This window comes from Microcebus murinus, chromosome 3, assembly GCF_040939455.1.
Source record: "Microcebus murinus isolate Inina chromosome 3, M.murinus_Inina_mat1.0, whole genome shotgun sequence".
NCBI lineage: Eukaryota > Metazoa > Chordata > Mammalia > Primates > Cheirogaleidae > Microcebus > Microcebus murinus.
Window position 1 is genome coordinate 8,508,990 of NC_134106.1, and position 15,091 is coordinate 8,524,080.

At 47.6% G+C, this 15,091-nt stretch overlaps 1 long non-coding RNA gene across 1 annotated transcript; it reads right to left on the reverse strand.

Moving 5' to 3' along the window:
* Positions 1 to 308: 308 nt before the first annotated feature.
* LOC105880219 (uncharacterized) lies at positions 309 to 3,165 on the reverse strand. The gene is made up of 3 exons (XR_002224347.2): positions 3,000 to 3,165; positions 2,687 to 2,752; positions 309 to 426 (listed from the first exon to the last, which is right to left on the reverse strand). It is a non-coding gene; the product is annotated as an uncharacterized LOC105880219 (long non-coding RNA).
* Between the last annotated feature and the right edge of the window lie 11,926 nt (positions 3,166 to 15,091).

Consider the following 15,091-nt stretch of genomic DNA (forward strand, 5'->3'; position numbering starts at 1 on the left):
GGCTCTTCTGATCGCTTGTGGTGACTGTCACCAGATGGCTTCCAGCACAGAGGGAAGCATTGTTTGTTGTTCCCACAGGAACTAATTTAGTCCAAAAACCTGCCCATGGTGGGCAGTGCATGGCTGCATTTCATCTTCTGCCTTCCAAGCCTCTTTGGCACCCAGAGGGGAGCGAACTTACAGGGCATCAGTGAAAGACAATAACTATATGAATGCAGGTGCTCAGGCTCCAAAAAACTGGTGTCAGCCTGCCTTAGCAGAAGTCCCCTGCTGAGGAGGATCTGAGATGGGAAGAGGTCATAATAATCCTTTCACTTTCACTTTATTATTATTTAAGTTAAAGTGAGGAGTAGAACCTCTGTTAAAGGAATTCCTTCAAGGTACCACAGCTCTCGCCCTGCCCTTCATAGTCTGCTTCCCTGCTCCCTGCAAATAATAGAAATAAACTTGACTTAGTTTAACAACAACAAAAAATCCAAAAGGGAGAATTTATTTTAAGGTGTTTCCCCAAACCTAAGGTCAGAAATGCTGCCGGAACCCAGAAAGGGATCAGACATGTGATCTGGGATGTCTGTCCACTGAATTCTGGTATCTGTGTGCGTGTGTGTGCAAGTGTGTGTATGTGTTTGTATGTGTGTACACACATGTATGTGTCTTTCCCGTGGTCAAGTGCCTTAGGCTGGCAATTGGCCAGTTCTCCATTCCAGGCTTTATATATAAACATCTTAATCAAGATACTAACTAAACTCTCTCTTGGACTCCATCCCAGATTCCTAGGAAATACAAGTTTGTTGGTGGGTTTTGGCCAGATACTAACTTCTTTTTTTTTTTTTTTTTTTTTTTTTTTTTTTTTTTGAGACAGAGTCTCACTTTGTTGTCCAGGCTAGAGTGAGTGCCGTGGCGTCAGCCTAGCTCACAGCAACCTCAAACTCCTGGGCTTGAGTGATCCTTCTGCCTCAGCCTCCCGAGTAGCTGGGACTACAGGCATGCGCCACCATGCCCGGCTAATTTTTTATATATATATCAGTTGGCCAATTAAATTCTTTCTATTTATAGTAGAGACGGGGTCTCGCTCTTGCTCAGGCTGGTTTTGAACTCCTGACCTTGAGCAATCCGCCCGCCTCGGCCTCCCAAGAGCTAGGATTACAGGCGTGAGCCACAGCGCCCGGCCCAGATACTAACTTCTGATGCTCTTAGGCGGGGGCTTGCAGCCCACACGGCTGCCAGGGACCGTGGATGTGATCAACAGCCCAAGATCTGACCTGGACAGTAGTGCTGGCCCAGCTGCAGGCTAAGATCATCGAGCCCTGCTGCTTCCCTGCACTGCATAGGAGGCCACCAAGAGCCCACATTGACACCAGTGAAACTTTCCCCAGCTCCCCTTCTCGCAGATCCCTGTAAGGCGCGGACCCGCTGGGGAGCATCCACCCCAATCGGCGACCCACAGGACTGTGATGAGCCCATCAGTGTTTAGTAAGAAAGCCTACCAGTTGTTGAATGGCTTCTAATGTGCCAGGTGTTTTATATATTTCATCTCTACGCTTCACAATTAATCTATCAGGAGATAGTGTTATAGCCCACTTTATAGATCAGAAAAACTGTAACTAACTCATCCAAAGTCAAATTGCTAGTATTTAGTGGGGAGAGTTTAGGATTTGATTCAAATCTGGTTAGTTCTAAAGCTGGTAGTCTTCCCAGGATGATGTACCACCTTCTAAATAACGAATAGATCACACAAGTGAAATGTTAATAATTCATACATTGTATGATTCAGGAGTGCCATAGGAGGCTGCCTGAGGCCCAGATCACTCACTGAAGCAGTGAAGCTTTCTGTCTGTCATCTGCAGCCCAGGCTTTAGCCTAGACTGCTTCTCAGTAATTTATGGGATGGGGAGACTTCACTAAGTTAACTCACTTTTCCCTTTTCATGCTTATTAATTGCTTTGAGAATCATCTAGATCTGCAGTCCCTAACTCGCAGGCTATGGAACAGTACCAGTTGGTGGCCTGTTAGGAACTGGGCTACACAGCAGGAGGTAAGTAGCTGGGCCAGCTAGCAAAGCTTTGTCTGTATTTACAGCCACTCCCCTCTCTTGCATCACCACATAAGCTCCAACTCCTGTCAGATCAGCCGTGGCATTAGGTTCTCATAGAAGCGCAAACCCTACTGTAAACAGCACACGGAGAGATCTAGGTTGCATGCTCCTTATGAGCATCTAATGCCTGACGATCTGAGGTGGAGCTGAGGTGGTGATGCTAGCACTGGGCAGCAGCTGCAAATACAGATGATCATTAGCAGAGAGGTTTGACTGCACAATAAATGTAACCCACTTGAATCATCCCGAAACCATCTCCCCTACCTCTAGTCCATGGAAAAATTGTCTTCCATGAAGCTGATCTTTGGTGCCACAAATGCTGGGACCACTGATCTAGATACTTCTGTGGACTTGGTATAGACTTATGGTGCAAATGGTGAGTGACAGAGGGAAGGCTTAGGGACTAGCTGCTCAGCCTTCAGGTTCTCTGATTGAGGCACAGAAACAAAACAGCCCAGCCAGTGGTTGGTGTGTCTACGGTGCAAGGGGGCAGGGGTGTGGAGAGGAAAGAGCACTGGACTTTGAGTCCAAACGCCTGGCTTCTAGCCCCAGTACCAGCGCCCGGTAAAGGTGGGACTCAGGCAGACTCACCTGCCATCCCAGGCCTCCAGCTTCGTCTTCTGTAAAATGGCCTCATTAAACCCGCCTTGCCTCCCTCTGTGCATTGCAGTAAGAATGGTTATTAGCAGGTCATAATAATAGTTAGCAGGGAGTAATAATGGTTAGCACTTACTGGCACTTGCCACAAGCTAAGCACTCGACTTTTACTTTCCTCACCACCCAAATAGGTTGACCCTGTTCTTAGCCCCATTTTATAGATGAGGCAACTGAGAAGGCACCTAAAGGGTGAGATAACGTGCCCCAAACCGAGTGTGCCTGGACCCGGAGCCCAAACAGAGCTTGCCTTCCTGGCCAGGGTAGTGTCTGTCCCTTAGAAGACTTTGCTCTTGCTGCCATTGCAGGTAACAACACTGCGGGTGTGACCTGTGCAGGGCGGGAGCTGGGCGGCAGGGGGTGGGGGAGGACAGATCCTGTGTGCCCAGCTGCCTCTACCTTCCCACTGTCACCAGGGAAACAGCCTCTCCTTTGCTGTTGTCATAGAAACCATCAAAACTCTCTCTTTCTCTCACCTTCACCATGGAGACAGCCAATCGGAAAGAAGTTCCTCGAGTGGGAGGAGGTGCAGCAAGGGAGAGGTGAGAATGTGCCTCCAGACACTCCTTTGTCACCCAGAAGCGGCATCCAGCAGGAGCCCAGACTGGAAATTCCCACTCGGGGAGGAATGCGGAGGCATTCCTGCAGCTGTCACAGCCAGGACGTCCCTGGGGAAACGAGTTGGAAGAACTTCGTTTCTGAGTTTATTTCTAGGGGCTGCCTTTCTCTCAGTCACCCGCCGTCCAAACCAAAGGACATTCCCAAATTTTCACGTCTCACCGATGCTGAAATCTGCCAGGCCAGGTCTTCTCTTTGTCTAATTTGCTTCCAACTTGCTGGGCGACATTGAATACCTGAAGTCCGTCTCCCAGGGGCGGCTGTCAATGAGCCTGAGGGGCCACACCACTGGCTGTCAGGCCTCCAGACTGCTAGGCCAGCACGAGTTCTGTGACAAACACGAGGCTCCAACCCAGGGTTGCCACAGTTTTATTTGGGGAGACAAGAACATCAAAATTTCAAAACTGCATTTAATCTACAGAGACAGGAAGATGTGATGGTGAAGGGTGTGCAAGATGAAATCAGACCGGCCAAGCTCAGGTCCCGACTCCACGACACGCTGCTGTCTGACATGTGCCCACTTGATCTCCCCAAGTCTTTGTTTCCTCGAAAGTAAAACTGGGTTAATAGCAGTGTCTGCCTCTTAAGGTTCTCATAGTGGTGAGGTGAGGCACGCTGCGCAAAGTTTTCAGCACGATGCTTAGCGCGTGGCAACGATAAATGCCAGCAAATGTCATCACTGTCACCATCATTTCACAAACGAGAGGATCGGTGAACCAAAAAAGTTTTAAAAAAAGATATAATGTCAGCCAAAATGATAGTGTTTAAATTTTATAAACGTAGCTTTTGGAAAAAGTCACTCACTGACCCTGTTTCATCAGGGTAGACCTCAGAATCCCCAGATGCGGGGAGATTGGGGTTCTTTCTGCTCTGGGAGGCAATGCTTTCATGGTTCTTAATGACCCTAATTAGCAGAAGGAATGTCCACAGCCCATGGCCAAAGATGAGTGACGGATGAGGCGCCCTTGGAGGCCATCCTGAACCCGGTCAGGCCCTGGCTCCCCACTGCAGGCTGGACGGTTTCAGGAAATGAGAAGCACAGACGTGACATCCTTCCCTCCTCTCCTTTCTCTGTTGATGACATCAGGTTTAAGCCACACTAGCAGTTAACTGAGGCTGGACGAGGGTCCAGAGCCCCTAAGTGCCCCTGCTTTGTCCTCCTGCAAAAGCTGGTTGTTTGGGCCACCTGGTTTCTAGCTTCCTTGTGGCCCCTCCCACCCCCAGCCTGCTCCCCGACCTCGGTCTATCTGCCGCAGAGCTGGACCTTACGGAGCCTCCTCAGTGGAGCTTATTTGGAGAGGCCTGTTCTTCCTCCTTAGGCTCCCTCTGGCTTTCTCTGCTGGGACTTGGGTGGTGGAAGCAGCAGAAGGATAAATGAACAGGCTGAGAGCCAAGAAGCCTGAAGATTCCAGAATCCAGCGGGAAAAGCATTCAGAGTCAGAATGAGTAAGCAACTTCATCTCCGGGCCTTCACTTTTCTTTTCTGTAAAACAGACAATCCTACCCACCTTACAGATGCGATGAAGCAATACTGCGACTAATAATAACAATATTCGTTCAGGAGTGCATCTGGGTTTTATAGGGCCTGAAGCTTATTCAATTTGGAGAGCCCTTTTTAAGAAAGAAGAGTACACATTTACAAATACAACATTTAGTATGAAAGGGAACAGTAACTTAGAAGAAAAAGTCACAACAAATTACAAAGAAAAACTGAACAAATACTACAAACATCACAAAACCCAGAAAAATAACATACTGTATTTTATTAATTATCTTATATGCTTCTAGAAGACTTTTTTTCTATATATTTTTGGCTGCATACATTTGATAGCTTCTTCCTATGACAATGATTTTGTGATGGTATTTTCTATAAAGAGATAACAATAATTCAGTGTTTTCTTTAGCATGGCTGATCAAAAGTTGTTTTTTATTATTGATAGTTTCACTTAGATGCCAATGAAAAACAAATTCTCTGCTTGCAATCAGAATTCCATCTTCATGACTGGAAGAATTTTCCATGGATTTATTCTGACTTGCTTCTTCACAACCCCATACTTTTGCAGCCAGAACACATTCATTTCACAGTGTGACTTTCAGAACTCTACTTTCTGTCATGATGCCTGGTGAGTGGGCGCAGCTGGCCTCAGGAAGATTTCTAGAAGCCATTCCTTCCCCTGGATGGCTGGCAACAACTTACTGGAAGTGATTTTGAAACATGTCAATATATCCCACTAGCCCAGATAAGATGAATCTTAGGCCCACTCCTAACAACTGTGTAGCCCAGGACAAGACTACAAACGGATATCTACATTCCATATATTTAAAATAAATACTTGAAAGTTATTAATCATGCTAACAAACTGTTAAATAAATTGTGTCTCAGTCTCCTTCCTTGACAATCTGAAAGGCTGGGTTCAGATTTAGAACAAGTGCATATGGGAATGTATCGGGAGGAGAAAACTAGCCACCCCCTGGCTATCTGTCTCCTCCTGCAGGAGGAGGCGTTGTGTTTGCACCACGAGGGCTCTTGCACATGAATGTGCACAGCCCAGGCTCCATGGCTAAGATCTGCCACTCCCATGCAGACAGCCACTTCTGGCACCCCTCAGGCCTGGGGTTTGCAGACCAGAGTGTGGGTAGCCTTTGGGAGGACGTGGGCAGAGCCCCTTGCGGGCCCTGGTAGCACGACCAATGTCATTGGCAAGGAATCCCACGTCCCATGGATCCCATATATCAATCTAGGTCTTCTGATAAGCAGGTGCTGGACCAGGGTTAGGGATGCAGGAGGTTTCCGGGGAGTAACAGTTGTGACAGGTAAAAAGAGTTGAAACGGGATTGGCTGAGAAAGCCTTCAGACCACAGTGCTGACCTGAAGCCTGTCAAGGGTAAGAAAGAGGAACAGAAGTGGCGTGGAGGGCCCTCACTGTCCTGTAGGGCTTCTAAAGTTGTGGTCCAGCCAGCAGGCAGTTCTGGAGCAAAGCCTGCCGATCCCAGGAGTCCTGCGTCTGCAGAGACGGCTCCTGGCATGCTCAGCCACTGGCTGCCAGGGAAGAGCCACAGTGAATCATGAAAGGGCCTCAACGGGAGACTGCCAGCCAACTGCACCCCTTACCTCTGCCCTTGAAGGGACATCTGAGCAAGGGACACGTTTTCATGACAGCCACAGCCCACAGTCACCAGTCAGGTCTCGGTCAGTGGCAGCCCATGTTGTTGGGGCCATATATAGCCTCTGCCTCTGCAGGTTTGCAGGCTCTAGCATTTGCTCGCTGACATCAGGTGGCTCAGTTATTTTGCCTACTCGGTTATTTAGTGCCCCTTCCGTGCTGAATGTTTTCTGCTAATTGACATATAACACCAAGATCGTCATTCTTTTTTTTTTTTTTTTTTTTTGAGACAGAGTCTCGCTTTGTTGCCCAGGCTAGAGTGAGTGCCATGGCGTCAGCCTAGCTCACAGCAACCTCAAACTCCTGGGCTCAAGCAATCCTCCTGCCTCAGCCTCCCGAGTAGCTGGGACCACAGGCATGCGCCACCATGCCTGGCTAATTTTTTCTATATATATTAGTTGGCCAATTAATTTCTTTCTATTTATAGTAGAGACAGGGTCTCGCTCAGGCTGGTTTCGAACTCCTGACCTCGAGCAATCCGCCTGCCTCTGCCTCCCAGAGTGCTAGGATTACAGGCGTGAGCCGCCATGCCTGGCCCAAGATCTTCATTCTTTACACCCATTTCCATATACCTGTGAATTGCTTCTCCCCCAGACACCCTTGTCTCAGTCATTTGGTCTTCTAGGCTGGCCCCTGACCAGCCCTCCAGGCCATTTGTCACTGCCATGAGTTCAGATTTTTCTCATCTTTGGCAAATTTTCCTTCCACATAAAGGGCATAACCAGCGACACTGCTGGAGTCCCTGCCTCTGGGAGGGTCTCCCCTGGCCACCGTCTTTAGCGATCCATCCCTGAGTGTCGTAGTAGCCCTCCAGTCCCAGCTTGCACCCGCACATAGTACTGAGCCAGCCCACCTGTAAATCAAGCTCTGGCCCTTCCTCCTCCTTCAGCTGGCAGTGTGAGACCCCCACCTGCTTCCACCTGCCGGATTGCCATGGGGGTGAGCTCAGGGAGGAGGACCTGGGCTCCGGGACACCTGCTTGGCACCTTCCTCTGCCCCCACCCCTCAGGCTCCATCTCAGGTGTACCTTTTCCATGGCTTGATGAGAACCCAGATCACCATGGCATTTCTAGATGCAATTTCACTTGGTATCCCACGGGCAACTCTTCCATTCCCATTAATAACACACCTGGAGCACTTTTTCCAAAAAGCATGCATCCTCTGCTGCCTATGGCATGGTCTTGTTTCAGGACCCCGGTGGAGGGCTGTGTGGTGATTCTCCCATGGCAGCTTGTCATGGGCACTGCATTGACACCTCAACACCACAAGACGTGCTAGATCAGTGGCCCTCAAACTTTTTGGCACCAGGGACCAGTTTCATAGAAGACAATTTTTCCATGGACTGGGGATGGATGGGTGGGGGTGGTTTGGAAATGATCCAAGGGCATTACATTTATTTTTATTTTTTATTATTATTTTATAATAATAAAAAATAAATAAATAAAGTAATTATTATTACTTTATTTTTATTATTATTACATTGTAATATTATAATGAAATAATTATACAACTCACCATAATACAGAATCAGTGAGAGCCCTGAGCTTGTTTTCCTGCAACTAGAGGGTCCCATCTGGGGGTGATGGGACACAGTGACACCCGGAGTGTGTTGTTTATGTCTAGTCTACTTTGTATTCTCATTTTGGTTGCTGTCACTGCAGAAAACTGCTTTACAAAGATAAAATGTTGGAAATGGAAGCTGGATTTTCAGTGCTTTTGTGGCAATCTCAGGATATTCCACATTGACTTCAATCCAGAATGTATGAGATTCCAAGTTGTCTCAGACACAGTTTTAAAGCCACCATCATTTATGATCAAGCAGTTGATCCTCTTCTAGCCTGGACAAAGTAGATTCACCTGGCTTATTCGCAAATGGGTCATGAATGGCCATTCTTTCCCAGTTCAGGGGTCTTCTGTGGTTGGGAAGTAATGCTCAAATTCTTTTGAAAGCTGAGATAGGTGAGCATGCACCAGCTGGGAGAGAGAAGGCCCTGGTTCAGTCTCTTTCAAAGTCTCTGCTAATGTTTGAAACATGTCAAAAATCCCAATGTTCACTTGTCGCCCCCATAATTCCAGTTTGGCTTTGAATGCAGCCAATTTATATGCTGACTTGACACAGTTGTCGTTCTCCCCTGAAGTGATAGATTGAGTTTGTTGAGCAGGTTGAATATGTAAGCAAGTTTTGCAGCCCATTCTGTGTCCCTGAAATGTGCTGTTTTTCTAAACAGTGGTGACTGTTTTTCTAAAAGAAATCTCTGGAGTGGCTCTCACAACTCAAAAACTCTGGCCAGTGAGCTACCTTTAGAAAGCCATCTCACTTCCATGTACAAGAGAAGACATGTGTGCTCTGTGTCCATCTCCTCACAGAGCTGAGCAAACAGATGTGAGTTAAGGGCATGCACTTTAATGTGGTTGATAATTTTAATCACATCCTACGAAACGCTCTTTAGTTCAGGTTACATTTTCTGGCTAGCCACCATTTCTCTATGGATGACACCGTGCATAGACTCACATGCAGATGAGACCCCTTTGACCCAAGTAGTGAAACCAGAAAGCCAGTCATGGCAGCTGCTCCATCCGTGCATATACCGACACAAAATGCCCAGTTCAGTTTTCCTGATATGAAATCATTCAAAGACTTGAATAGTTCTGCAGCTGTGGTGTTGGTTGGCAACAAAAGTGCATATGACATATCCTCATGCACATTCTCCTGAAAAATATATGGCACAAAAACAAGCATTGTTGCCTTGCTGTCGACATTGGTAGACTTGTCAACCTGGATTGCGTACCACAGTGACTCATTAATCCTCTCTACAATTGTGCTTCAATATCCTCCGCTATTTCATCAATTCGTCTAGTCATGGCGCTAGCCAAAAGAGAAATAAGTGCCACCTTTTGAACTACAGCCTCTCCTAAAAGTTCACGGCAAATGTCCTTAGCAGCAGGCAGGATCGACTCTTCACCAAGAGTAAAGGGCTTCTTAGCTTCAGCAATGCGGTTAGTCGCTAAGAATGATGCTGTCAGTGCAGACACATTTGAAGTGGTGGCCTTCAGTAATTGCTTCTGTTCTTCATGTCCGTATTTTTATATTTTGAAAAACTCCAAATGCTTGTCTTTAATACAGGGTGCCTGGCCTCCATGTGGCAAAGCAGTTTTGAAGGTTTCATGGCTTCATTGGATAGCCAGTCACCACATATTGTACAAAGCAGCTTGGAGAATGTGAATCACCTGTTGCAATGAACCTGTAATTTAAGTAGGACTCTTGGTATTTTCTTTTAAAAGCAGCTTTCATTTTGTTGACAGTCTTAGCACCTTCTGCTGTCTCATCATTGGGTCTTTTCTCCTATCCAAAGAAGCTTTCCAGCTACATTTGTTTTTTACTCATTTTTTCTAGGGTTAGCTGTGGGCTTACCAAAGTGTGACTGGGACAAGTGCACAGTGTGGGGAAACAGGCATAGACAGAAGTGCTAAATAAAATAATGGGCAGGCCACTCGTGGACTAAAATAAGTGCTGGATTCTGGCTTAAAGCCTGCCACCAGATGCAGTTGTACAATTGAAGTATATAGACTAACTTGCCACTATAAATCTTATCATCAGATGCAGCTTAATTGTCACTTGCCACTCACTGGGTTGATAGTCTGCAAGCAATTGATTTATCATGGTCTCTGTGTAGTCAAACCTCTCTGCTAATGATGATCTGTATTTGCAGCTGCTCCCCAGCGCTAGCATCACCACCTCAGCTCCACCTCAGATCGTCAGGCACCAGATTCTCATAAAAAGCACAACCCAGATCCCTCCCATGCCCAGTTTACAGTCGGGGTCACGCTCCCATGAGAATCTAATGCCACCACTAATCTGACAGGAGGTGGAGCTCAGGCGGTGATGCGAGCGATCGAGAGCAGCTATAAACACAGTTGAAGCTTCGCTTGCTAGCCTGCTGCTCACTTCCTGCTTCCAGGTCCTTGGCCCAGGGGTTGGGGACCACAGTGCTAGATCACACAGCCCAACTGGCAGGGCTGTCCACACCACAGCCCGAACCTGCCTCAGGGCCCACTCTGCTCAGAGCTGGCGGCCCTCCATGCCACTTGCCGGTGGGGCTGGAATAGCATTCCTGGGTGTGCAGCAGGTGGCCTCTAGAATCCCCAGGGGCTTATCAGGCATCCTGCTTCCTTCTTTGCAACAGAGGATGCAAAATGCACCAATTTATCTTTTACTTTGGAGGGGATGCCCTAGCATGTCCCCAATCACTCCACCCCTTAAAACATCATTGCTATGCCAGTCTCTGCACATCAGTGTTTATCACCCACACTCTATAGCGTGTGTACTTCACCAAGTCCTCTGCAAGCTAGCTACTCCTTCCTCATCCTGCCAAATTAGAAAGATAGTATCAATTTAATGGATCAGTGTGATGTTCTGTGAGGTGCCCAAACAAGCCAGATCTCTCCCAGCTAAATTAAGACAGAAAGCAAATGAGTGAACCAAATAGCCCTGGGGCAACACTATAAATGTGAGTTGTCCATTCCAGATGAATACAAAATATTTCTGATTCTCTTATCTGATTGGGATAAAAAAGAATGTGCTCATTAAATCAATGGCTACATGTCATGTACCTAAGGCCATATTCATCTGCTACAGCAGAGACACTGCCCTGGCTGTCATTGGTTGAGTCTGCGAGTCCTCAGTTCTCCTGGTTCCTCCCGTTCTTGTAGGGCCAGACTGCTCAGTTAAGTGGAGATATGGTGGGGACCACCAGCCATGCATCCTTGAGTTCCTTGAGGGTGGCATTCATCTCCAGCCTCCCCAGGAGATGTGACATTGTTTATATTTTACTGTCTTGGCTGAGGTTCAGAGTGGGAGCTGTATCGGAGGTTTCCACTTAGCTTTTCCCACTACAATAGCTTTTACCCTGCATGCCAAAACCCAATGTGGGATTTCTCCAATGCCAATTATGCATCTAAGGACTGGGGAAATGACCACAGGATGGATCCATGGGCCTAGTGGACCCAAAAGAAGCTGGACTTTAGCCAGTAAGTACTCCACTTATTACCCTGCCCCTGTGGTGCTTGGGGTCTCTGGATGTCAATGTCAATTCAGTTCTTCAAATAGTCCCCCAAATATATGAGTATTCCCCTTTCCCCAGTGAAAAGTCACTCTAGTAAATGGCCATAGGTCCTGTTGTTTATCTGAAGTCATTACATTATAACCCATTATGTTACAGGATTCTTTCTCTTAAGTACCCAGCCACCTCTCATCAATGGTTTTCAGTTTAGAAAACTGAATCCAGTCCAGTTTATATACACACACATTGACACACACTTATATATGTGCACAACCATGTTCATACATGTACAGCGATACACTTACGGGCTGCTGTGTTCTATTAACGTCTCCCCCACTCTCTGCAGGTCAAGCCCCCTTGGTTGCTGTTCCAGCCTTGCCAGTCCTGAGCTCCTGGCCTCTGGTGGCTAAGCCCTGCCACCTGGCTTCTACTGCTTCCCAGCACCATCATCCCCCCAGCTGTCAATTAGCCAATCTCAGGGACATCTCCTGCTGTCAGCCCTGGCCTGCAGGGAACCCGCACGGCTGCTGCCCTCTCACTTGGGCTTCCCAGATACAAACAGGATGCCCAGTTATGTTCAAATTTCAGATAAACAAGCAATACTTTTTAAGTATGAGTATGTCCCAAACATTAAATAAAAATGCTGCATGCCCCAAATAATGCATGGGACATACTTATACTTAAAAATTACTCCTTGTGTACAATGTATACTTTATTGTGCATTCCACCACCCATATCTCCCGCTACTCTTTAAAAGCTAGGACCATCGCACTGCCTGGACTCTCCCGTGGCTGGGGCATTCTCCAGTGTCATAACTTTCTCCCAGGGAAAATGATAGCAAGTGGGTTGCAACCTCATCCCAAAACTTGGAACATACTTATACTAAAAAAATTATTTGTCCTGAGGATTTTGGTTCCCAAGACCCCTCTGAACCCTCAAAGCTGGCAGGGGTGGCCCACTTCTCCCATTAAGAGCTGGGCCTTTCTTCCCCCACCCTGCAGAGGCCTCTCCCCCACTGGGCAACCGGAGCCCCCTGCAGGCTCTTCCCCCAGGGAGGGATGCCACAGAAGGCAAAAAACCAAGATGGCAGTTCTTGACTTCTGAGTTCCTAATTATCCCATGGCAGAGATAACAAAAAAGTGGTGTTTTTTTTTTTTAAGAAAATGCTTTGGGTTACAAAAATCTAGGCTTTTGAGCTTCAAACTCCTAATCCTTGAGAGACTTAGAGAATAAAGTTTATGCCATGGATTTGAAAACAGAAACATATCTAATTATTCAGAGTCATTTTCTAATACTCTAATGCAATGATCGCTCAAAGATTCCACATGCTGGCATCAGCCGCTGGGGGTTGGGGGCAGGAGGAGCAGAGAAGGAGATGCAGTTTAGATGGATACTGCCATGGGACCCAAGGGAAGGATCCTGGGCCACACCCTCAGAGGAATGGGCATAACAGAAACTCCAGATCCACTTGGAAATTTGACTCGAAGAGGACTTTAACCTTGCTTCCAGAGTGGAGCCCTGAAGTGGCAAGTACCATGGAATCTCCCCACCGGTCCACCTGAGAGGGGTACAGTAGAGAAGGCTGCATCTGGCTGGACCATGGCAGCCCTGAGTGACACCACCACCACCATCACATTATGGGCAATGGCCCAATGCTTCCCAAGCTCCCTAGAGGGCTGAAAGAGAATAGGACCTAGAGAGATCTTACAGTTGGGACAGGCACTCACGAATTTGATCCAGTGACAAGAGACCAGATGGGAACAAGGATGCCTTGAGAGATGCCAACATAGAAGTGAGGATAGAAGCAACTGTTGCCTGGGCACCCTGCAAACCTGGTGGACACACATGAAGCCCCTTGCAAACATTTTTTTTTAGCAGTTAGTTTGTGCTGGGATCCAGAATTGGCTGAACAAACTATGAACTGACTGAGGTAAAATTTCTACTACCCTTCAGATTAGAAGCTCCTCGTAGAAAGGAAATGAAACTATAGATAAATAATGCTCCATTTCTTATACCTCTGCGTTGGCCACCTGAGATTTCATATCTACTTCACAGGACTATGACAAGGATTAATGAAACCACCACAGTCTCCCAGTATAGTTTCTGCCACCTAATCAGTCCAAACAGCTCGTGGCTGGACATTTTCCATCTTCCCCGGGATCCGCTCCCCAGTGGCTCTCGGCTGCCGGAAGATGACCTCATGGACTGCACGTCATGGGCCGGTTTGCCCTCCGACTTCCGGTAGGGTTTGGCCAATGGGAGGCACAGCAGGAAATGGGAGGGGCTGGGAGGAAAGAGCGGTGGGTGTTCATTCCCTGAGTTTGCCTACGACTGTGTTTCCCGCAGCTCCTGGTGGCAGTCCCCTAACCAGCACAGCTCTCCTTGGGGTTCCAGGAACCACTCCCTCTCTGCTCCTCCACGGCCTCGGCCTTGGCCTCGGCCGCTTCACGATCCCTTCTTGGGGTCCCTTAATCCTGTGCACACTTCTGTAAATAGTCCCTTCATTATACTTGTGGGAATCACTTCTTTGGAGAGTGCCGCTGTTTCCTGGGTGCTACACCCTTGTTAGTGTTCCTTTGAGTGTGAGAGCACATCTGATTTCCTGTGTGATCCTATCAAGTCAGTAATCCGTTCTGAGGCTGTTTCTTTAGCTGTTAAATGAAAGTATCATACCCCAGACTTTCCTAATTCAGAGGTACAGTGTGGGAATTAAATGAATCAATATAGGTGACAATACTCCGGGAAAAAAAGGTATGATAGTGACTCTGTTATTAGAATTATTAAAAGTAACAATAGTAATGAGATTGTTCTTGACCACAGATCTCCTCTGTCCCCTCTTTCTTCTCTCCAGCACCGTGGCAGTCTTTGGTCCGTGGCAAAAAGCCCCTGTCCTTTGTTGCAAAGTCCTGTGCTGCTGAAAGATGAAACTGTGTGATCAAGATAAGGCACACAATTCTCAGAGCTGCTGCCACCACATTTGACAAATGCCACAGTGGGCCCTAGGCTGTGTTGCAGCCTCTCAGAACAGACCCAGGCCTGCCCTTGCAGCCTCTGGGCTCTGTTTGCTGCCCGTGGAGGCCTGCTGAGAACAGCCTGTGGCCCTGGCTGAAGCCACAGAGCGTCAGGGTCTCCCCACCTGAGTATCGGGTAGATGGGGCCTGGCTCAGTGAGGGCTGGTGTGGACTCAGGTTGCTCCAAGCTCCTGGCAGAAGGAAACTGCTAGTGAAGTATGCATGGCCAGGTGAGCTAGGATTGCTCCAGAGCTGAGAGAGAGGAGAGCAGCCCTACTGAGGCAGTTTTAGTTTTCTGTGCCTATTTCAAAACACAAGCATGTCCCTTGAGAGCTTCTCCTGCCCCTCCTTCCAGCCTCTTAATCCATCATTGGATTGTGTTTTCATTGTCACTTCTTCCTAGCCCAGTGCCCCACCAGGCCTGACAAGGGAGGGACACCAGGAATAGCAAAGCTCATCAGTGGCCTCTGTGTGATCGAGATATCTCAG